Here is a 25,770-nt window from a genome sequence, read left to right as displayed (position 1 = left end):
CTTTTTTAATATCAGACAAGTAATAATGTAAAAACACCTAGCAATTCAAGTACACATGAAATACAAAACCAGAAATATATTATTTGCAACATTTCAAACACACAAACAAATTATCACACTTTTGAGAAAGTGTCATCCATGATTCCAATATGTTTTATATTTTACCTAACAGCATACCAGCAAATGAGATCATTAAAAGGCAACAAACCAAATTTACATGGCTAGCCTTGCCAAACCTCAACTAGTAAGTTATCTCATGATATAAAATGCTTCTCACTCTTCAGAAATGAGGGCAAGGTGCAATGTGAAACGTCTTTCTGTAACTGTACAGTACAAACTAGATAGTAGAACTCCATAAAAACTCTTATTTATGACTTACGTTTAAGCAAAGAGTTAGAAAACATCATAAACTACAGCCATTCACAGCAGTAAATATCAAACATCTAAACAACTTCATTACGTAAATGAAGTCTGCTTTTCTTTCCATATCAAGGTTAATTTATCTGACAGAATAAATCCATACAAAGAACAAACAATGCATAAGATCACAAAAGTGTTGGCATATGTTACTGAATCGCATCACAGCAGCGTGAAACCAACAGCTGAGAGTGCTGAGTTGGGTGCTTGCTGCCTATCACTCAGAGTCATTGGAAATACCTATCAGCTTTTCCCTTTTGCCTTCTACCCATCAGGTGCGTGTTTTTCTTTTCATAAAATTAAAATAACCACTGGGAATGTCTACAGCCAACATCACTCACAAGTAAATCTTATTAACACATAAGCTAAGGTCTTTCAATGGAATAGTTAAATGTCTAGAAAACAGAAGCACAATCAAGTAAGAATCTGTCCACAGAGGACAGTTTCATTATAGAAGTTAATATTTAATACATGAGCAGTAGACATATTTGATCAAAAATTATTTTAATAATTTTCTGTAAAAAAAAAAAAGTTCTAACACTGAAATAATACCTTCTATTTATATCAATTAGGTACAAAAATATGACTTTATGAGGACTCCCCAAAATTAGCTTTAACGACATCAGAAAGCAACCCAGCATTTATGCCATAGTCTTTGAATATGCCCTATCCCCAGAGATTCTCAAGGCCAGGTTGGATGGGGCAGTAGGAAGCCTCATCTGGATGGTGACTGGGGAGAAGAAACTGGAGGAAGGGTGCTGGAATGGCATGGCCTTTAATGTATCTTCCAACTAAAGCCATTCTATGATTCTATGATTCCAAGCAAAACAAGAGCTTTTGTAAAAAAAAAATATCATTACTATACAGGTTCTAGATTTGATTTTTCTTTCCTATACAAAGGTGAATAAAGTGATACACTTTCTATATACTTCCAGTTCAAATTTTAACCACTTGAAGCAATTGAAATAGGTAACACTTTGGAACACCAGGGGGCCAGTAAAAGAAAGTCAAGAGATTTCATGCTTGTATCAGAAAACAGTTTTTACAATGCCAGTCTTGCAAACCAGAAGCAACACATAATTAACCACTGAAAATACCTGTTGATTTAACAACATATTGCAATGAATATTTTTCTCCTCAATTTGAATAAGTAACTACGAAATAGAAATACACTTCTGACTAGAAAATCAAGATGTTGAATTCTCCAATGTTATACAAAGTTTCTTATTTACAAATAGCTAACTCATTCAGAATGGAAATGACCTTTATTTAATTCCTTAATGAGAACTTTCATAAATCTTGAAGTCAGTGTCGGGTGCTAATTACTTGAAAATACAGCTTCAAGACCTTTGACAAAATAATCACACAGCTAGGCCAAATCTCCCAGCTTCAAATTCTCTCTACTAACTTTATCACCATGCACTGCTCTTCAGCTAATCACCATGATAAAGGATGAGACTTACAATTGGAAAATTATCCTTGTAATAATTAAACATGTAATAGAACTTACCATGAATATAAAAAATGAATTTCATTCATTTTTTTCTGAAACCACCTAGAGGTCATGGTTTGTTTTTTTGTTGTTTTGTTTTTTTGGTTTTTTTTTTTTGTTTTTTTAAAGTTTTTGTTTTAACAGATGCATGCCATAGAATTTATCAGGAAATAAGTTACATAATAAGCTTTTCTCTGGAAAAAATTTGCATAGCAGAACCTAATATCTACCCCAAAATTCTAACATGCTATTAGGATGTGATGCCAAAGGTTTATTCCTTACAAGATGGGTTATTTTTTCAGTTATAATTCAACAATACAAAACAGAGCTAGATGTAAACTGTAGCCAGTTCCTGAGATAATTACTGAGCTTCATTTGCTACAGAAAGAATTCTTTGCCGTAGCATGAACACTAAGAGCAGTTTTATTTGATTAGTTACTGTTACAGATACAGTACAATACGATTAACAGCATAATTAGTAATTTTTTTTCTTTTTTTTTTTAATTGTTGTTCTTCACCCAGTATCATATTTCAGGAATGTGGGGAATTTGAATTTTCTGCAGTGCTAGATTTGAGAAATTGTTTTTTTTTTCCTTTAAAATATCCTGCATCCCTGGGATATCAAAATACACTGCACACAAATTAATACTTGTTCAAGTGCCAGCAGAATCAGTTGCATTGCTCATAGCCCTCTCTGACCAACAGTGACATCTGAGAAATTTGGTATTTGTTTAAGTACCAAAAACTTCTACATAAATGTAAAAAGCTAAAGCAAACTCTCAGTTTAAATATTCAGGCGTGCTGCTGGGTGTTTTGCCACATACTTTTGCATCCTTTGCATCAATGGAAAGCATGTTTTTTCCTCTGCTAATATTTGTATACAAGCTCTGGAACCAATGCAACATGAAGTCTTTTACCCTTGAAAATTCTGTAAAACCCTGGAAATCCCTACTTGTGTGAACATGCAATTGCTCTGAGCCCAAACCAAGTCAACACTCTCACTAAATCATTTTTCTTTTTTTGTTGTTGCTGTTGTTTATACTTTTTTAACTCAAAGAAAACCCAAAGCTCTCTCACACACAGAAAGACAGTTATCTTAAAAGAGATTTTATAAAATGCCCTTGTAAAGGTAAAAAAACATTTACTGTCTGAAGGCTGAATCTGAACTACAGCCAGCTGACTTTGTTACAGGCTCTTGCTATAAGCTAGGCTGAACTCCTTAGAGAACACCTTGTCATGATGGAGCATTGCTAGTTCCCACAGACAAACTGCACACTGGAGTTAAGCTCAGCAGACCTAATTTCTTTCATACACGAACCTTTGAAAATAGTTGTTAACCTATCCAGAAGACATTTTTGGTATCTTGACATTTTTCACTCTTTGGCATTACATTAAGTGTTGCTTCCCCTCTCTGGATGTTGCTTTGTCAGACAAGACTAGCCTACAATAGCAATTGGTCACCTCAGGACTCAGGATAACAGAAAAGTAAAAAAAAAAACAAAAACAAACCTTCTAAAGATGTAACGACAAAAAGATCTCCCTGGAAAATAATCAAAGATTTTCACATTATATTTTTCACAAGTTTTAGTTGCTAAATCACCCGCAGCCTAAAACTCATCCATCTGAGAAGAAAACATGACCTTCCACTCTGTGTGACTTTTATCTTCATCATGCTTTGCGGATACTTTTATAGATTTAACAGCTGAACCTTCCCGTTTCATGTCAAATATGTTGCACACATTCTAAGGAAAGAAGCAAACAGCACTGAGTCTTCCTCAATTTTCTCTTTTCTCTTTCAGCCTTTGCCACCTACACAGCAGCAGGTTACCTGATTCTGATTCTCTGCACATTTATTGAGCATTACAAACCTAGTTGTCCCACCACTGGAATGCAATCAGTCACAGCACAGTAACTTAAATACCTGTGAAAGCACATATCAGCACATAGACCATAGTCCCTTTGATATTATCAGTAGGGCTCTGACACTAGGTAAGCATGCTCAGTGGCCATTTTCAGATTTTCTTTAGAAAAATTTCCCTGTTAGAAAGGTTCATGTGATACATATATTAAACTTTCAATGATTAAAGTGACTGCAAATTATTTACATTGTGAAAAGCTGCAAACTAAGTATAAACAAGCAGTGCTGTAGTTAACTAAGGTAGTTCAGTTGCAGAAATGGTTTGCTCCAGTAAAGTAGTCTTCTACAGTTTCATGAGTTCCAGCCAATTTCCAGTATTCATTGAAAAAATTAATGAAAGTAGAACACTCACTAAAAACAGTTCAGTATGTAGGCCATAACCCCATTTTTCCTTACATAACTAGTCTGTACATTGAGCTATAAACCCACCTTTATTGCTCCAGGCCCACTGGAACACAGAATCGTAGAATCAAAGAATCACAGAATGGCCTGGGTTGAAAAGGACCTCAAAGATCATTTAGTTTCAACCCTCTGCTATGTGCAGGGTCACCAACCACCAGACCAGGCTGCCACATCCAACCTGGCCTTGAATGCCTCCAGGGATGGGGCATCCACAACCTCCTTGGGCAACCTGTTCCAGTGTGTCACCATCTTCTAAGCAAAAAACTTCCCCTTAATATCTAACCTAAATCTCCTCTGTCTTAATTTAATACCATTCCCCCTTTTCTTATCATTATCAACCCATGTAAACAGTCATTCCCCCTCCTGTTTATACACTCCCTTCAAGTACTGGCAGGCTACAATGAGGTCTCCCCAGAGCCGTCTCTTCAAGCTAAACAAGCCCAGTTCCCTCAACCTTTCCTCGTAGGAGAGATGCTCCAGCCCTCTCATGATCTTTGTGGCCCTCGTCTGGACCCACTCCAAGAGCTCCACGTCCTTTCTGTAGTGGGGGCCCCAGGCCTGGATGCAGTACTCCAGATGGGGCTTCACAAGAGCTGAGTAGAAAGGGACAATCACTTCCCTCTCCCTGCTGGCCACCCCTTTTTTAATACAGCCCAGGATATAGTTGGCTTTTTGGGCTGCAAGCACACACTGATGGCTCATGTCCAGCTTCTCATCCAGCAGGATGAGACATACATAAGAACTGTATGTAAGAACTTATACCTCTCCATGGATCTCTAGCAAATCATTAGACAAATGAATCATGTAAATAAAGTGAGTTGTTATTAAAAATTAAAATAATAATAATAATCCAGTGAGCACAGTGCCTGTGTCTTTTTACTTGTTTCTTTTTCTAAGTGTTTACCACAAAGTCTTTATATGAACACAGATAAATACCACAGATACAAGCAAACATACATCCAACTATATTTACATTCCTAACTTCCTATATTTGCATTTCAGAAAAGCGCCCTGTATTGCCTGCCCAACAGCACCGGAAAAAATCAAGATCAATTTCTCAAAACTTCCAGGCTAGCTCTTGGCTGAAAGAAAACAAACAAACAAACAAACAACAACAACAACAAAAACCAACAAAAAAACCCCACACCTTAGACAAAACGGACATTTCAACAGCTGTACCACTTGCAGGCCTAATCATGACTTTTGACAGTAACAACCCAGGTCTACAGGTACTCGGAAATACTTGCAAGAATTTGGAATAAAAAAACTGCCAGCAGAGAGATTACTGCTCATGTTCACAACTTAATTCTGAGTCACACTACATGCAATAGTTTTGACTTGACTAATGCTGCGTCAGGCATTAATCAGCAAAATTTCTGGCTCATTATCTTCAGAGTTAATTTTAGTGAGTCCTGTTTAATGAGCAGGATTCGTTCCCCCATTTCTTAAGCTAAAATTAGGTGTTTAAAATAAAAACTAATTTCACACAGAGGCGTTACTGCCCACTTGCTCACAGGATAAAAATATATTCTTACAAGTAAGAAAACTAGCATTTGAGTACAAATACAGCATGAAAAGATGGGAAAGTGAAGGTCTAGAAAAAAAAAATTGTCACTGAATCAATAGCATATCTTGCTAGTTTTCCACCCACCTTTTCACACCTCTAGAACTACACAGTTGTTACCAGATATCTCTCTGGCTGACAGAGAGCTAAGCAAAGAAATTACCATCCACGAACTGCCCCAGTTGCACCCTAACATCATCTTTATATTGCTGCCTCCTCAGATCATTAAAAACATACACAGCCATTCCTGACACCAGCTAAAATGTCTAGTTAGACTAAATCTTGCTTTTATATGTGGGTTATTCGACAGAGAAGTTAAGGAGAGGCTACAGGTGCAATTCTAGAGCCAGAAAGGAGAACACAGGAACTTTTTGCAGGATGTGGTAAAAAGCAGCTGAGGTAGACTTGGAGCTGTAAGCTTTTCACCAGTCTCAGCTGTCATCAAGACAGCACTTCAGACCATATGATAAGAAAAAGAAGTCACATAATACCACAAACACAGCAATTGTTATTGGAGATTGGCTGTAGCCTGTAACAATGTCTTATGGAACTAAAAAAGTAACAAAACACCTTCATTTTCTAAGATTTCTTACATTTATGGAATATCCAATACATGAAAAATACTAGACCTGAAGAATTCTCACAGGCCAGGTGGGGATATTTAATGAAACTATATCCTTACAGAACAGGATGTATTCCAGGAGAAGCCAGATTCATACAGGAAAGCAGCTGATACGATGCTCTCACTGAGCTCAGTGGCATTTAAAGTCTGCTACGCAAGCCAAAAAAGGTACTGTGATTACAGTTCTTTAATGAGACAGTTCAGACAACTTCTCCTTGGAGCTGCCCAATTCCTTCCTTTTCTTGGCTATCTTATAGTTACAACAAGCTCCAGAGCCTCTTAGCTGGACACACACAAAACCTGGCCTTAAGAGTTCATTCATTTCCAAGTCTCAGATTCCTGTAGGTGAAAATTAGGCTGTGGCTTAACCCATTTGGATGCGTATCTAACCAAGACTGAGCAATAAATTCAAGTAAACATCTCCTTCTACACAAGTAAAGACTGCTCCGTTGCAGTGACTAAGGAAACATTGAATTCACCTTACTTCTTTGACTCCAGACCAGAGCTTTGACAGCAGGCTTTATCTCTCCTCTCTGCTTACTTCAAAAAAAAAATTATTTCTCTGCTCATTTCACAATGGGTGCAAATGAGAAACAGGATCTTACAGAGATGTCACGGGAAGTAATTGTTTAATTTAGCTGCTTTTCAATAACTGTATTAGAAGGTATGTGCAGGCCTAATTCTGTGTGGATCATAAATTTCAGAAGAGAATATCAATGGCATTTTAAAACAACATCACCACATTGCTAACTCTGCATCTTTATCCCCTCAAATTATAAAAAAGACAAGTAGTCACTAATAAACACCAGAGATATGCTACTTTTTTCCACTATCAGCAATAAGTAATAAATTCAAGTAGATGACACATTGGTTTAATGGAAAAGAAAGAAAAAATAAGAGCAAAGTACTTACTTTCATAATTTCTGTCTGGACAGAACCCCCTCTAATTTGATTTATATTCCAGAAGGAAAATGAAGAAAAATGTAAAATGCACTCTCTCATACAGGAAAAAAAAAAAAGAGTTCTCAAGGGGGTAGGGAAGAAAAAAAATGGTTTAGACAATACTATAGCAACAGCAGAAATGATACAGTATTTTTGCTGCTTCTAAGGAAAAAAAAAAAAAAAAAAAAAAAAAAAAAAAAAGTACTATGTTGAAGCAGCTGGCCAGAGCTGGCAGCTGAACTCAATTATTAATCTGTCAGGCGCCATCTGATAAATTCTATACAGTATGAGAGAAGATAAATACAGTAGCTCATGCAAATCACAAAAGAAAGTAATCTCACCAAGCAGACAAACAAATACATAGTATTATCCTTCCTGGAAAGGATTACAAGTAATGAAAAAGATGGTATCTTAGTTAATGTAATGTTCACATTGTTTTCGATGTCCATCTACTGAAGACCTGTTTTTTCCACACTTCTTAGCAAGTGCTTTGGGGAGATAATAATAAGGTTGTTTGAGATTTCTACCAGGGTTGAACAATACACAACACATGTGCTACACACATAGCATTTACTTCAGATTATCAAACGCAGCTGCATCACGTATTGGGAAAACACAAAATACCCAGAAGTGACACAGCAGACTCAGTCCTTCAGCGTAGCTGCTTCTTCCTTTTGCTTAATGCCATCACTGAAAAAATTACTACAGATTTGTATTTGCTGCTAGGCCATGTTATAAATCAACATTCTCAATCATTCTGGGATGCAGCATGATTTCTTTCAAAACTCAGAGAAATCAGAAGGACTGTAAAGTCTCTTCTACTAATTAAGAGGCTAATCTTATAATTAAGGCATTCTTGGGGTTTTTTTGTTTGTTTTTTTTTTAAGCACATAAAGAAGCTTTTTCTCACCATTACTTTCTAGAACATTCTGTTTAGTTCATCTGAACAATTTCACTGCCTGGGACTTTTCTTCAGACTCTGCTCCATAGCCAAACAGGTCTTTCTGGTAAACAAACTCCATCTTCTGTATCTTACCCTAAGATACCATAAGTGTTCTGTTTTACACTCACAGGTTCCTCTTTAGCTTCAGGGACTTTAGATGCTGCAAATCAATTGTGCTTCTGCCATGAGGATGAGCAAGCACTACTTGCCCTTTCTGTGGCTCAAGTTCTTGAATTTTTCTGTTCAATAATGCTCTCATCTCTCCATGAAAATACAGATTTCTGGGAGAAGCCAGCTTGACTTCATAATCAGTGCAAAAGAAAACATACCCTCAAAGAGAAAGGCATTTAACCTTTAGGAACTTCAGGAAGGAAATTTTAACCACTCTCTTCACCTGTGACAGCAGCAAAGGAGGCCTGCCTAAGATTCAGTTATGTTTAGGGAAGTCGTTATCATCCAAGGTGACAAGTAACAAGCAGAACCCATATTATATTGTCACACGGGGTATTTTTTTTGTTTTGTGATATGACAAAAAAATGAAGTGCATTTAACTATTCTGATCATTTTGCCCACTTCATTGTTCAAATTTACTCATATAATTTATAATGATTATCCTTTTCCTATTTTAATTCATGACACATTACTTCGGAATAAAATCATTTTTTTCAGTTTTTTTTTAATACAAGCAGACCATCATTTTGTAATGTACTGTCCCTTATGCTGAAATTTTCCTCTGAAAATGGCTACATTGTACATGCATAGCCTTCAAATAAGCAAAATAAATACTTGTTAGATGTAATGCTTTCCTACATCAAGACTGTTAAAGCACACTGCTAAAGATTTAGACTTAGATTTTAAATACGTGAAATCAGTACATAACTCCACAGAACTCAGCAGGTTATTTTAGAAAACAGCAAATAAAAAAGTAAACAATAACCAAAAGTAAGACTCCTGAACAGAATATTAAGGCAAGATTTAGGTAGAAAGGGACTTTGTGACCTCCCTCTTGTTTCAAGAGACTGCAAAGTAGGCACAGAAGCCCAGGACTGCCTGCCTCCAGGCTGTAGTGTTGACCTGGGCCATGCCAAACCAGGTGCGGAACTTTGAGCTGCATGTGAGGGTACTATTCAAAAGGAGTTTGAAGACAAACAATCCTATTCTAAGGAATTTATACCTATAACAGATGAGAAGTAGATGAGATTGGATGAAAACTTAAGAACAGGATTTTGAGGGAACATAAAGACAAAAGCAAATTTGAGAATTCTGGGTTAAGGTATGGCGGAGACAACAGAGATGCTAATCCAGGAATGGGTGACAGAGATTAAAAAAAAAAAAAACCAAAAACAAGAGCATCTGAGGTCTACCTGGACGTAAGACATAAGAAAGATTGAAAGCAAAATAAAATTATGTACAACCTTAGGCATGTAGTTCATTCTTGATTCAAGTAATTTTTTTTAATTTTTTCCCGCTTCTGAGATTTCAATTAGGCAACATCAAAGATAATACAAGACACACACAACGTCTTCAAAAGGAAAAGTAGTACTGCAGCCCGCCAGAGCTACCTGACAAGGAAAAGTTCAATAATCCTTTACTGCACTTGAGCAATGAGAAGTGAAAAATATAAGCTTAGAGTATAAGTAATGTAAAGATATAGGTATGTGCCTGAAAGGAAATCTCAAATTCATCATGCTAGGCTTTCAAAGACAAACTTTAAACAAAATGGAGGGAGCTGAAAATACCTATTCATTCTGCTTGTGAGAAAAACGAATCTCTCATGCCTTCAGGCAGTAGAGAGTTATGTGGTCTTTTGAACAGAAAAAGTGCAAACTGTAAAGGATCAGAATGAATAAATGTTAAGATGCCAGTCTGACAGGGCTTCTGGGAATCTACTCAATAACAATATTTTTTAGATGTTTCACATAGGAATGGTGTATTTGTTATAGTTATTTACACCTCACAAAGTAAGCCAATAAAAATGAAAGGATGTGTTTATGCATGAAAGAATAAAGATGGACAAAAAGAAATATCTGCATGAGAACACATAAAAGGTTTACCAGTCGCTTCCAGGTAAGCTGAAAAAGAATAAACAAACAAACCAAAAATACTTGGAAACTTTTAGCTGGACCAGATTGTAAAAAAAGATTAATGTTGTCCACTTAGTGCCTTTCAAGTATTGAAAGATTAGCCTGATTTGTAGGGCTCTTTCTCTCGATTTACAGAAAGCCTTGAAATGCAAGATTCATTGAGTCCTTATTGCAAGAAGAAGCCTCTTTATCATGAAAAGGCAGAGGCAAGTAATCCAGTGGAGGAAGTTTCCTACTGTTATGGTTGTAGCAATTAAGACAAGGGTAGCATCCAATGAAAATGAGATTTAAACATCGGAAGAAAACTTCATCAGGTATCTCTGGTGTTCAGCCTGCTGCAAAGATCCCTGATTATTGGAGTAGGATAATGGAGTAGCTGTGGAGAAGCCACAGAAAAAGTCAGTATGATGAGGAAGTTAATATCAACAATAATCTCATCTGTGCTGCAAAAATTCTTCCTGTTCTACTGGCAGGAGTTCCAGTAAAAAAATAAAAAATAAAATAAAAAAAAGAGGGAGACTTTTGGCCTAGACAGAGTACACCTTAGGGTTGAGATTCACCTTGATATGCAAATATATATTGCCCTGATGAGCTAAAATTAAGCATATGATAGCTATAATCTCCAGGATCTAATGTATTACTCATAGCATCCTAAAGTGATTTATAAATACTGATTATTAGGTCTAAGCTCTAAGCTAATCTTCAAGAGTAAGATACCCATTGCATAAGCAGCTTGCAATATATAAAATAAAGCTGCTCATAGTATATGCTAATTGAAAGAACTTGAAACAAAGGCCAACAAGACCACATATCCTCTAAGATCAAATTAAGTTCCACACCTCTCTAACTCCAAACCCAGAGAAAAAAAGAAATCAACTTCCTAATGTGACAAACTGTATAATTAACTATACATTCTTAGAAAAGGAAAAAAGATAAGGAGGCATCAAGTAGCTGACTCTAATTGACACCCTTACTGCAATAACCTGCAATAATACTTCAAGAACAGGAAAAAGAACAGGTTTAACCATGTTCTTCTTTTCTTGTATCATATAAAAAAAAAAAAAAAAAGACTTCAATCTCTTCCTCAAATGACACTTTCACTACTTTATTGAATTCTTTATTTCATATCTTTATCCTTTCCTTTCTGCTTTTTTTAATCAATTTCTAAAATTACTCAGCAAAATTGCACATCAACTTACTTTCATTGCGTGAGATATATGGGAGACAGGGACTTAAAAGGCCAATCATTACAGGGAGTTCATACACTAAGTTTTCCTGCAGACAAAATATGTTCAGCAGAACTGGGGTCTATATGATCACTGTGGTCCTTTTTAACCCAGGCCGTTCTATGATTCTTTGACTTATAGCAAGCATGGGGCAAAAGTGCATTCAAACTATGCATTTAAAATATGTTTCTTCAACTGATCAAGGCCCATCTTTGTTCCAAATATTATGTTCTCCAATGCATGATATATTAAGGGCTTCACCAAAATGGAGCAAAGAAGTGGATCCTTTAATGTACCTCCAACTAAAACAGAAACAGAAGTAAAAAACGTAGAATGGGCAGTAGTTGATACACAAACATGAGGAAGTATAAAAACATGGACAAAACCATGGAGGACTGGAAAGCAAAACCTCCGCAAGACCAATGATTGCTCCATTACAGGCAGCAGGGGAGGCCAAGGCTCCCCCACTTGAATGATAACTGCTGGGCATGCAGGGTTTCAAACAGGAATCTGTATCTCAGCAAGCACTCTTAATATTCTAGCTAAGAGGTGAGACTTATTAGTCAATAAATAACTGATGTGTATACATAAATACAGTAAAATCCTGTTTCTAAGTCCCTGGGGATGGTAATAGATATTCAAATAGAAGTGAAACAACAGAGGAAGGGTTACAGAAAGTAAAAATACAGCTTGATTAACTATCTATCAGTTTAAGTATGCTGATACTGAAGTTTTTAAATTAAGAAAGTGAAGATGGCCTTCAGGTTTCATAAAGGATAAACAACTTTGCTACAGAGGAAAACCAGTTTTAATATTTTAAGTTTGAATGTTGATAAAACATAAGCTGCTTGTGTAGCAGCATCAGGAGATGATAGAGAAAAATAAAATGCTTACCTTTAGGGCTAATGCTCTATGTGGACATTTCAGGAATGTCATTATCAAAAGCTTTGGTGACACAGCAAGATCACCAGCAATCAACAAAGATTCACTATACAGGCTGAAAGGCTTAAGACAGCATCTACAAACCAATTTGGATGGAATTTAGTTTCTAGTTCTTCTTTTCCTCAATACACTGATGTCACAATGTCAAGGATCCTAGCAGACAAAAGCCAATTCTATTTAAGAGCTCAAATATTTAGTTCATAAATGTCACAAACATTCCTAGATATTTATTAACATTTTCCAAAAGACATAAATCTGAATCTTCACGTTTCAAATTTGCAGGGAGTAACATATCAAATCACATTAATTTGTGAGCTTTAATTTTAATGAACAAAATAAAGTCATGAACAAAACATTTGCAAGCTTTATTTTAATACAGGAGTCTGTTGATAAAGCTTCTTTTCTTTCACATAGTCTGAAATGCAAATACACAGCATGAGAAACACTCATGTTTTTGGGCTTTTATAAAGTTAGAAAAAATAATATCCTATTTCTAAAAGCAAAATTAAAGCTAGGCTTTGCAAGTAAGTATATGCACACAAGTCACACATTGCATAACACATCCATTAGAACAAGCCACATGTACAGAGATGATCTTCAGTTTTGTTCTGCAGGGTAGTCACAACACATTAAAATATCATAAGCTCCAAAATGAATAGAGCAAGTGCTCTTTAGAAAGTAATGAGCACTAATTATCACACAATGGTCATGTGGAGTAAACGCATTACATTTCAAGAACATGACTCCTTTTTTGTTTCAGCATACATGGGGGCTTTCCAGTCTCAGTGCAGAGCCAGGAAACAGGCAGACATCTTCACGTGCCATAATATATCCAAACAAACAGTATTGTAATGTGGCAATGAAAACCAGACTGACTTCTGTAACACAGTGGGCCCAACACTGTTCTCACCCAACTTCATATAGTCTGAAACTGGCTCAAGCTCATTAGTCTTCAAGTCACAATGCAGGGCTTATGAAGACAAAGCTTTTCCTGATGGAATTGCTTGAGAGATATTTACAAATCTGCTGAACTGGTTTCTAGGAAGCTTCTTTTCAAAGGCATGTAAAAAGAAACATGCCTACGGTCATCTTTTCCATTCATTTGCCACAGACAAAGAAAAATTATCTAGATAAAGGGGCCTTGTCTATCCTTCCACATATCCAGCCTGTTGCTTCCATGCATTAGACATGAAATATGCCAAATGTTTATACAAAATGACATCCAGCAGTGCATGGGAACTGCTGAATCACAGCCTGAACCTCTGATTGATCATCTGAGGCAAGCAATGAGTCAGCCAGCACAGGTAAGGAACCTGTGGCTCCACCTCTTTTATCACAAAATCACAGAATGGCCAGGGTTGGAAGGGACCACAAGGATCATGAATCTCCAACCCCCCCTGCCACATGCAGGGCCACCAACCTCCCCATTTAATACTACACCAGGCTGCCCAGGGCCCCATCCAATCTGGCCTTGAACACCTCCTAGACTCCATTTTAAGTGCTGACTGCCACTGAGGAAGGATCTCTTCCTGGAGATCTCTCCTTGTGGAGAACATTGTGAGCCTACAACATCGGTAAGCATTTTCCATTTATTATCCTCCTGTTGCAATAATCTTATTTTGCCTAACTTTCCTGGATATTTCTTAATTATAACATCTGTATATTCATTGATTATACAGGCAGAAAATTAACCCACGAAGAAATATATATGCAAAAAAAAGCAGCAACTTGTTGGATGAGTCATCTTAAATTCTCTGCAATCCTACCTAAGTTCTCTAGGTCCTGCTTCTCCTACAAAACTCATACATCTATATCCACCTAGTTAAGAGACCAAGAGGTCTCATGTTGTTTTCTACTTCCAGCATAAAATGTGATTGGTATTAGTGTGTTGCTGTCATTCTGGCTGGACTTGAGGAACACAAAGGTCTCCTTCAGTCCTATATCCCAACAGTAGGATCATCAAGAACATTCCTGTCCTAGCAGCAAGCCGAAATGTGGCTGCCAGCAACAGGACCCACTCCCCACACACAAAATGCACAGCCTCTCCCCATGCCAATGACCTGTCCAGCCAGCACTGGGGCAGAGGCTGCCACTGCTGAAGGCCACCTCATCTGCAAAGGGATGGGGAGGACAAGGCCTGCCGCCCGTGCCCTGCAGCAGCCCTGGGCACCCCACAAACCTCACACGTACCATAGCTTGACAACATCCAGAACAGCAAATAAATCCAGCTTGTGTAGGAAACACTGCACCTAGCATGAATCAGTTGTACCGTAAACACTTTATGGACTTTATTTATCAGTGAGAGAAACTCAACCAGCTAGAATTGTTGAGCATCACTTGAAAACATGTATTTGCTTACAGATTGTCTTACTGCTTCCCATAATCATTTAGAAGGGTTTCTAATGAGAAGCTCCACTGGATTTCAAAATGAAACAAATGAATATAACAACAAACCCTACACTTTAGCAGTTTTCTCAAAGTAGTCTAAGCTGCTTCACAATTTAAAACAGGAAAAAAAAAAAAAAAACAACCAGGCAAACAAAAAAAAAGAAACAACAAAAAACAAAGAAAAAAAGAATAAAATAACTGATGGCAAAGCAAATACCACACCGCAAAATGAAGTGATTATTTTATACTTTCTTCCATGCAAATACAAAACATTTAAGATCTCTCTGGATTGAAAAGGCAAGATAGTAACTCTAAGCTCAAATTCCCTAATACAAATGCAAGAAATCATGCTCTAATGAATGGCAAATATATAATAAATATTATCCATCAGCAAAGCGTGTAGAAATTGCATATAATAAACAATGTGTAGATTTTTTTTTACGACTCCAAAAGAAGGCTTATTATTTATTAGAAAGAACAAAATGTAAAATGTAAAAGAAATTGTGATTAAGGACTGTAATCCAGATGTAAATTAGTTTCCTTTTTATTTTTAAATATTGGCAGTTCCCATAGGCAGTTAATAGCTGCCATGCTACGATGCTGTTCATATGCCCTAGTTTTATTTCAACTCTCCTGAAAGCCAACATTTTACACTTGGAAGAGTCAGCAGTTCCTTGGTACTAATACTATATATCAGCATTAAAAATACCTTCTTACAGCCAAATGAAATCCTTCTCACTACTGTAAAAACTAAAGGAGCTACTTCCCTTTTAGATAAGACTTTTTCCTTCAAATATATGCAATAACATGCATATGCACTCCAACACTCTCAGAATTCATAGCCATGATTTTTCTGTCCTGTCACCAATACTGAACTATTTAAATTGCTGTTAATTGCAGAAAGGCTCTCTACTAAAGGAGCACTTGCACTTTATGAATAGAATATGATTTACTGGGGAAGGGTCTCAGGCTTGGTTCTGAATATCCCAAATGCATGCCAGACTACTATGGAGTCTCTACATTGCTAATTGCTTTATTATCATTATCATTATTATCATTATTATCATTAATATCATTATTTTCTATCAGTTTGAATATGACTAATAGCAAGTGTGAGAGAGTTTGAAACCAAATCCTAGCCAGATAACCGCTAGCCCAAATTCCAAATGTTACCTTAAGCCTTGTTTTAACAACTACCCTAGAAATTATACTTGCAAAGAAAGGAAAGAACAAAAAGATTTTCATTCATAGCTTTCCCACCGTATGAAATGTGAATTAAACAGAATTCAAATCCAAATGTAAAACTAACTCTTGTGTAACAATATATTAGTCATTAGATTAAGTGATCTAATCATAGAATATTATTCAAAATAAATCATTTAATGTAATTATGGAAGTGCACATTTACATCTGTGAAAATAAGCAGATGGGTCAAAGAATAGCTCATTGTAGATAATTTGATCAGGAACTTTAATATGCTTTTGAACAGCACCAAGCTGGTTTTCACTCTTCTGTATCCTCTCAAATGAACATGGGGGTGCATATTTTTACACGAATCCATAAATGTGTCTGTAAGATCTTAATAATTCTTAATTGTGAGATAATACAGTGCATTGTACACTGTGAAATACCAAGAAAGGTAGCCAACAAAACAGGAAATTGTTTCCCACAGGAATACAGAAAGAGAAGATATGATAGGCAGGCAGTATTTATACCCCCTGCACCTAGATACGAACTTTGGTTCAAGCTACTTGTTATCACCAGCAGGGAGAGCAGGCTTCACTACACAAGCTCAAACACCCAAGCAGAAGACTCCATCACAAACCTGAAGCCAATCTACAATGTCAGGTCCCCCGCACCCTGTGAAGAGCTGGATGAGGATGTAGCAGACATGTTCTACCTCTGGCAACCTTCCTGAGGAGCAAGAGGCCCTGACATTGGCTTCCTATCTGCTACACTGACACAACGTGACCAATCTCGTTTGGAAACTACTCTAAAGGTTTGCTCTCATATACACTGTTGGATACATTCGCTGTATGACAGACTATGCCCTTTTTTGTGAGTCTCAAACAACAATCATTTCGTATCACAAACTGCACAGCATCAGTTCTCAAATAAAACTGGCTAACTAGTCCCTATTACTTACACTACCATCATAAAAGAATAAAACAATACCTTTTCTTGATCCTTACTGCTTTAATTATCTTATATGCCTAGAAGTTCTAAACCAAACACAGTGGGTTTTAAAATGAAGCTATCTCAACATAAAACAAAAAATCTCACCGGCCCCTGCAGTCCCAATGTAGAAATGCAACCAGAATCTGAGCTGGTTTGGGTATATTTTAATACAACACTGCATAAACATCATTTAAAAGTTGTCCATATAAGCACTAATTAAATTGTACCGAAACTTAGGCAAAGTGGAGTCAGGATGGGAAATATATATGTGACCTAAGTATATGCCACCTTGGAAGAATACCTGTTTAAAAGAAGCAAGCAGGTTACAAAAGAATGGGGAGTCAGGTGTTGGGCTTTTAATTAAAACAAACAAACAAACAAACAAACAAACAAACCCTTAGGAAACTCTTAAATATCTTTTCAGCAATATTTTCATATTTGTGCAAACATCACCAAATTGTTTATCCCTTGCATACAGAGCCAAAAATAAATAAATAATAATGATACACTGCTCAAAGCATCTTAAGATCAGCAGTTTGCTTCTGATTTTGGAGGAAAAATAATAATTATTCTGTCAGCCCTCCTTCTCCCTTAAGGGAGAAATGTTTTTTTGGCTCCCACTTGAGGAACTTCTTAAAAATTCTATGCCAATTCCTGAATTGAACTTCTAGGTTCTATGTAACTTCTTTTGTTGGAAATGAAAAGCAGAACCGTGTTTATAATGGAAACTGACTTTAAAGAGTAATGAACACACTAACACTGCAGCATTGGATCTGCAATGTTCCTTTGAAACAATACTACACAGTGTTTGTTCTGTAGTTATCATGTCAGCATTCGTTTTACACATTACTGAGTGCTGTTCGTTTTATACATTACTAACTGCTTCAGGGACTTGTCTAAGATTGCTTATCAGGTAAGTCATGACACTAAAGCAGCACATCCTGATCCACTGGACTGTACTCTCTTTCAACTAGAACACTGCTGACCAAGGAAAAGGTTTTCTATTGTAATCTCCGAACAAATACTAGTGAGACTTATGTGCTGGATTACATAAATCTTCATAGGCAATTTTCAGTTTTCCACATTATTTATGCTTATGACCTTCACATATATACCTCTTTCCTCCGGAAGAAGAACAGAATCTCCTCTATGAATAGAATCTATTTACATTGATTTTTTTTTCCCCCCTCTGTGTTTCCTCCCTTTTTGTCATATCAGCTGCCACCTTTATTTTACATTGCCTACAAGCAAGCTGAACCACAGTGGGTCACAATGGCCAATTTAGCTTAGGCCTGCATTTCAGGCAGATCTTCCAGAGCTAACTAGCTGTTATCTGTCTGAGGAGGAGCTCATGTTCATCTGCATGGAAAAGATGACTCACTGGTATTTAGCTGGTTTGATTCAATCCGATAACATTGATAATTTGCAGCACTACTTGCCGTAACAGAACTGTAGTTCTTAACTGGAACAGGAGCTTCCAGACACTTCACAGAATCTTTCATACCCTTCAAATTGCATTTATCAGATTGAGATCTCAGCTGAAGTCTACGACACAATCATGTTTAGAACTAACAACTCACATTTCAAAGGTGTTTATTTCTAGATGATGGCAAATTCCAAGTCCTTATCAAAAACAGTAAATAAAGTAAAGCAGAGTTAAGAGACAAAATGATTGTTTTTAAATAATTTTGTGATTACATTCAGACTTTCAGAGACTTTTCTGAAGGATATCATGTAAATATTACACATCATGGGGAAGGCAGTATAGTGCAAGAACAGCTGTACTTCTGGCACGCACACACACACTCATGCATTTTGAATGTTGAAGACACTTCTCCCAAGTTGTTTTAAAACACTACTTGTGTTCACCAGAACTAGTTCCTAAGCAATAGCACTGCATGCACAGAGGCAGTGAGTTAAGAGTCTCTGCACTGCAGGGCAAAAACACCATACAGCAATATTTAGGAAGCAAAGAATTAAACTGTCTTGGGAATTAAACTGGCTAAAGTATAAAAACTTCTGCTGGTATTTTATCTTACCAGCAGGGTCAGCACTCTGATCCTGGTGAAGCTTTATGGGATTCTTAGTACAGACAAATGGACAGAATTTAATTTTGAACTTCATCTGGAAATGGTTCAGTCAGCAACACAGTGCCCCCTAAGCCATGCTTATATACTGGATCTACTTCTGTTTGAAGGAAGGGGTGCTGTCTGAGACACTGCCTTTTCTGGAGGGAGCAACAGAAGAGTGCGTTAGAGTTTTGTTTGTTTTTGCTTTTCCCTTCTTGTTTCTATTTCAAGTAGATATGAACTAAAATTCTCTATTGGATTCCTTAGGTAGGATTGTTAGTAACTTTAACTAGATACAGAAGATAAGTATTGCACTACTTCCATAGGTCCATATCTAAGAGAGCCACACCTTATTTTGCATTAGCTAGCTATAATGTACCATGTCTTCTTTAGAAAAGTCTGAAATGAAATGTGCTGTGAAAGGCAGGGGACTAGTTAGGGAAGCCTTCGGTTTATTTCCATAAATCAGACTCCTTACCTGTAAAGCTGAGCAAAACACCAAACATATGCTAAACTTCAAATGAATATTTCCCCTGAAGATAAGCATTTACTATTATCGAGGAAGAGCACAACTATTGCAGATGGAAGGCTTCAGTGTTTTCACACAACTGTATATGATTGACTGCAGCAAAGGAGTAAAGCTCTGGAAACACATGAGCTATGGTCAGTGTCTTGGAATGAAAAATAAAAGCTGATTTTATCATCCATGCTAATTTCAAGTCATAATTTTACTTGTGTTCTCCATCATACGTCTTTTGATCACGAAAAACTAATGGGGTATCGATGCTCATGAAATTGGATTTCTCCTAAGCCCTGATTTGAATGATGAACTACATTAAAATATAAGAAATGCTCATAGTGCTTCACAGCGACCAGCTCAGACAAATACATGCAGGGGTATACATTTGCCACATCTCATTGGCTTCTATACCCTCTCCACTGTGTATCTGCTTACTCGCATACACAGAACAGACTCTCACAGGCACACACATGCACACACAGATGTACAGGACTACTTTGGCTTCAAAGATGCATGCTATGGAAGGCACACTGAGCTTGTAGAAAGCTCCTGGCTTGCAGAAACACTCAGTTCCAGACCACTGGCAGTGCAATGGGGGAAAACGTTGTGTGAATAAAAGGTACACGGTAGTTTTTGTTCACTAATAAGGATACCATGGGGGTGGACTGGGAGGAGATGGAGATTTATTTCTGGCTCTGCATTATTTACAGTGTCCTTTACACAAAGTAAAGTTGGGTCACTGCTTAAGCTTTAACAAACAGCTCGGGGTACATCTGCAAGAAGATCTTCCTGCTGCAATTTCAGCCCTCAGTTTTCACACAATATTACAGATATAGGGAGAAAAAGGAAAAAGAAAAAAAGAGAAAAAAAAAAAAAAAACAGGAATTGCTATTCGTATATCAAGTTCTTCATGTACAGTCTCACATGGCATGCTTTCTGAGCAGCACGGCACACAGATGTGAGTTGAGCTAAAGATCTGCCCGCAATCACCATGCAATCCCATCTGCACGTCACCCCTGAAGTTAAACGGCAGAACGGCAGGTACTACGGACACACACACACACATACACAGCACGGCTGCCTCTCTCTACCTGTATTTCGCCAGGTCCCCTTCCAGCCGTCTCGAAGAAACGCGATTCTAACACGCCACAGGGGTAAAGCATACGTACCGGCGGTAACTTCAAGACAGACACACCGCAGGCTGCAGCGCAGCCCGCCGCCTCCGCATCCCGCGCTCCTTCAGCCCTCCCCGCCGCGGTGCGTTGCCCTCTGCAGGCCGCCTGCCCTCAGGACGTGCGGGGACTTCCGCGGCACCCGCCGCCCTCGGGGAGCGCCCGGCCCCGGCTGCGCGGCCCCGGAGCTGCCGCTCGGCAGCGCGGGGCCCGACTCGTCGGTGCGCCGCCTCCCTCGCTCCCTCCCGCCCCGCTCCGCCGTCCCTGCCCGCCGCACATACCGGTAAGAGGGGCGCAGCGCCGCGCGGCTTCGCCCGGCATCGGCGCGGCTGCCCGGAGCGAAGCGCCCTTCGTGCCGGAGCGCCAAGCCCACGCAAGGCAGGGAGGGCCGGGCCGGCAGATGGGGCGGGAGTGCACGGAAGGAGCGCGCGGCTCGGCCCCGTCGTGGCAATAAATCCTCGTATTTCTGTGCAAAGTCGTCACAGGCTGCTAAATATTCAGCTGCCGCCTCGTCCGTCAGCGAGCCACATGGCATCGCTGGCTGCGGGACTCAAGGGGGAGGGATGTCCTCTAACCCGCGCTCCAGCCCTGCTGGAGCGCGGGGGTTCCCTGTCATCCACCTCCAGGTCAGCCCCACGCGTGTCGGGATTCCCTGCCCTTCAGCACTCACATCGATGCGCTATATGTTGGAAGATATTTGTATCTTTTTGGGCTGGGCTGAACCAGGGCAGGCTGTCTGAGGCAAAAGTAGTCCAAAATCTAGCGCTCGTGTAACAGCTTTACTCAAAACCTACCTTATTTGGAATTAAGATTAATGGCATTCTCCTGATTGAGGTTTTCAGTCATGGAGTAAACACGTGTCCGACCCTGCTTATCCAACTTGCTAAGGCAGTGCATTAAAAATGTAATTAACATGTAAGAGAAAGCCCTGGCACGTTCCCGCCTGGCAGAGTGGAGCCCTGCTTCCAGCCAGCAGGACGAGCGCTCAGGACGTGCTCAGCTGCTACAGCCCTGGCAGAGAGAAAGGTCACCGGAATCAGCAGGGGAAAGGAGCATCCCGAGTGCAAAGGGGCAGCACCCAACGTTGTGAATGGTCGAGACAGGAGAAGGGCTGAAAAGAGCAATTCTATCATAGCTGGAACAGAAACCGTTACACCTGATCAGATGGAAAACATAAGACTGTACACTGATTGCTTAAATCAAAGATGGGATAAAATCCAGTGCTGGATTTTGGGAACTTTTCAAACAAAAGCACATTTAGCTGCTCAGCACCATATACATTAGACATAATTTTGCAAGCATGGCTGGGATTGAATGCAAGAGGTGGACAGGTGTTTGAATGGGGAGAAGTAAGCCCTGAGAAGGAGCAAAAAAGAAATTGCTTCCATTTGCTATGTATACATCCTCTGGCTTGCAACTGCAGCATGTATGAATCAATGCTTTAATAGACTGTCTTCAGAACATTCTCTCTCATGTCACTTCTTTCTGATTTTGCATAGCTCCCATCTCAGATCTCGTGATCTGGAGGATGGGTTGCTGTCATCCAGATGCTCTTTCTGTGTTACCTCACCAAGAGGGAAGCAACTTCCACATCTCTTTGCCAGGGAAGTGGTTAGATAAGTAACACTGGAGGAAAAGGGTGAGAAATATGACAACTCTGCAAAAGTCCATACAATTCAATTTGAATTCACACCAACGCACCTCCCAAAAATGCCCTCCTCACTGCCTCCAATGAGAGTGAGAAAGCTGGAGCCTTTCATCCTACCAGCCATTTGGTGAAATACTGCTGACATGGAACAACCAGGGTGAGGGATGAAAACAAAGCATTTTGTTTTATATCTTTTTCAGCAATTATCAGCAACTAAGCCAGAAATATGAATATGCACCAGATACTGAAAGCATAAATCACAAGTCATTTGTTTCTGCAGTAAGCAGTATGACAAGCAGAGGGAAGTCTTGATGCTCCAGAAAAGCACTTCAAAGGTAGAATCTATGCTATTCTTTCTTCCTGTGTATGTGTACATATATGTATAATAAATGTATACATGTACATCCGTATCTAGGTATTTCAAAGATTTCTCATAGGGAGGAGCAAAGAACATCCGCATAAAGAGATTATGAGCAGTACTACAGGATAATTTGATACAAAATTGCCAGATATATTCTTAACAGCTTAAAATTTCTGTACTGCTTCAAGGAAGAAGCTGACACTTTGAAAAAAAATTACCCTTAGTGAACTCTGACACTTCTAAGCCAATATTTCAAGACTAAATATAAAGGTTTGGTGTTCTTGATGTTAGACCACTTGTTTTACTGGTACAAGTGTTAAAAGAATCTACATTTGCCATAGGAAAGGTGCTTTGTGAACTACAAAATGAAATTAATGTCTGGAGCTGCAGCAGTAGTGCTGAAAAAATTCCAGAGAAATTTGGGTATAATGCATGGAGTCAATATTGACATACATTCACCTAAGGAGTCAGTGGACTCACGATTTCAGCTGTATAGCAAAACAGAAACTTTGTAGACTACATTCAGGAAGTTTGTTCCCCAGAACTGAGAGCTTGTGGCAGTAGTTACAGAGGTGGGTAAATGGGAGGAAAGTGGGTATTTTCATACCTTAAAGTATGTGGATTTTTACATGTTTTGGAGCAATAAAAAATGTAGATGAACTAGTAGAACATAGCTCTACCACGAACTAACAAGTTTCTACAGATTTAAAATGAAAAAAAGTTCAGCTTTTGCTGCTGTTTAAATCATCTTTGTTAGATAAGAAGCTCCAGTTAATCATTTATAGGATATGCCTGCAAAACCAATCTCTCTCTTTGTTGGTAGCTTAATATGATAAACAAGTATTGATCATCTTGCAGGTAACTGCTAGAAACTGATAATTCAGCTAACATTCAACCAGTTATAAAAAGACTTAGTGGTTCATTAATAAATCAAGTAATGAAAAAATCCTGGTCATGTATAGACTACAAATTTCCTGTACCCTAGGTACATTAAGAATGTTCAGATCATATTGCAGTAACGTTACCAAGTTCAGTTCAACTCTTCCTCTTAGGCACGTGTACTCTAATAGCTGTAGTCAAGAAAAATTAGCACAGCTGCTGCCAAGAATTTCCCTTCACACACACAGAACAGTTATACCAGTAGTTCTCATGTTCTTGTTCTAAGGCATCAGGAATACCCCTGCTACACCCACCTCCAACAGAAACTTTCCAGTCCTCCAAATGTAGTTACATACTTCTTGCCTTTCTCCTACAGTGACAGGGCTAAAAAAAAAAAAAAAAAAAAAAAAAAAAATTCTCCCAGTGTGTGCCATCAACTTTGTAATGCATGCAAAGGAATAGCATCACCCCTGAAAATAAATATCAGTTAACACTGGATATGTAATTGCTTTTTGTTTTTTCTTTTTGATGAAATTACATCATTATTTTTGTTCTCAGCTGCAGTGCATGAGAATCAGTCACAGTAAAATGTCTGAAAACAGTGAGACTCCCTCACATCGCTATTTCTCTTCCTATTTAATAAACACTTCTGATTCAAACAGAGCTACTAATAGATACTCTTACAAGTACCATTGCATGAAGAGAGAAATTTTCTTAAGTTTGTATGTGATTTACTACGATAGGTCTCTAGAAAAGATAGTCTAAAATTATCTCAATGACTGCAATTAACAATTAGTTCTAAAGAGCATAGAAGGAAAAGTTGTCAAGGAAGACGTATAAATTAATGTATATCTTTGATATGCATCATAGTCTAACAATAACTGACTCACCATATCATTGCTATTTCTATGTAAAAGAGGACCTAAGAGTAATAAAACGTAAAAATACTACAAACAAAACTAAATTTCAAATCAAATACATCACAGAATATTGTTGCTTTTCTATCTTTGCATTTCTTAACAAAAATCATGTCCAAATTGATCACAGCAGTCAACATTTTCATTTTTATCTAAACATCATTTTCTGATATAAAATGATGGGACAGAAATTTTCAACTTCGATGAGTGGATGAACATCTTTAATAGCCATCTTTATGTTCTGCAAAAATCTCAGATTGTGCCTGCTATATATTATGATTTAATTTTTTAACTTGGTAATGTGCACAAATGTTCAGAGGGAATAGGGCTAAAACAATGCCATTTGTCCATGGTCTCTGAATATTCTTTAAACCATGTATTTCCTTTGAAATGGCTGATTAGGAAAACTAAATTTTTTTAACGCAGGTTAGCAAATGCTAAACAATACTAACCACAGAGGGAATGGCAATGCTGCTGATACTGCCTTGGCTCCTTCAACACTAAGCATCACTGGAGTATTTTCTAATAAAACAACAACAGCTGTTCCTAGATATATGATGCCAATAACAGTTGCCAGTCACAGAAAACTTACAATAATACAATCATTTGCCTGTAGTATTGCATGAAATGACAGGTAAAACATACTGGCAGAACTTGGAGGAAACAACATAATACCTGGCATTTTGCTACCCGTTACCATAAAATTCCGAGCTAATCAGTCCCTCTCCAAATGCAGAAAAGCGCAGATGGTACATAAAGGGCATCAGAAACAGCACAGTGATTCAGCCCCAAGTCTCAGCCTCATAACACCATGGGAAGTAGAAGAAAGACCCAGACATTGAAATGATTGACATTGAAAGACATTGAAATGATTGACTCAGACATCAAGAGACTTTTCTGCCTATCATATGGAATTTCACATTAGTGTACATACAATGGACACCATTCAACCTTCAAACTTGCATAACTGGGATATTTCCCAGGAAACCAGCACAACCAACATAACTCAGTAACAGTGTGTACAGCAGTGACCACTGATAAATGGGATGCTCCCTGATAACTATGTAAGGTTTATGTGCAATTGAT

At 38.1% G+C, this 25,770-nt stretch overlaps 1 protein-coding gene across 3 annotated transcripts in view; it reads right to left on the bottom strand.

The window, feature by feature from the left end:
• The window catches only part of CDH18 (cadherin 18), a 229,010-nt gene extending 207,755 nt beyond the window's left edge, over positions 1-21,255 (bottom strand). For 2 of the 3 annotated variants that reach the window (XM_052704351.1, XM_052704352.1), the window contains exon 1: positions 21,161-21,255. The gene's annotated coding sequence lies outside the window, so the exon portion shown is untranslated. The remainder of the gene's footprint in view (positions 1-21,160) is intronic. The other variant, XM_052704353.1, reaches the window with a different exon arrangement.
• Between the last annotated feature and the right edge of the window lie 4,515 nt (positions 21,256-25,770).

The sequence above is a fragment of the Tympanuchus pallidicinctus genome, unplaced genomic scaffold (assembly GCF_026119805.1).
Source record: "Tympanuchus pallidicinctus isolate F22 unplaced genomic scaffold, pur_lepc_1.0 scaffold5, whole genome shotgun sequence".
Taxonomy (NCBI): domain Eukaryota; kingdom Metazoa; phylum Chordata; class Aves; order Galliformes; family Phasianidae; genus Tympanuchus; species Tympanuchus pallidicinctus.
The sequence above is the reverse complement of the archived record's forward strand: the minus strand, read 5'-3'. Positions and strand labels throughout refer to the sequence as shown.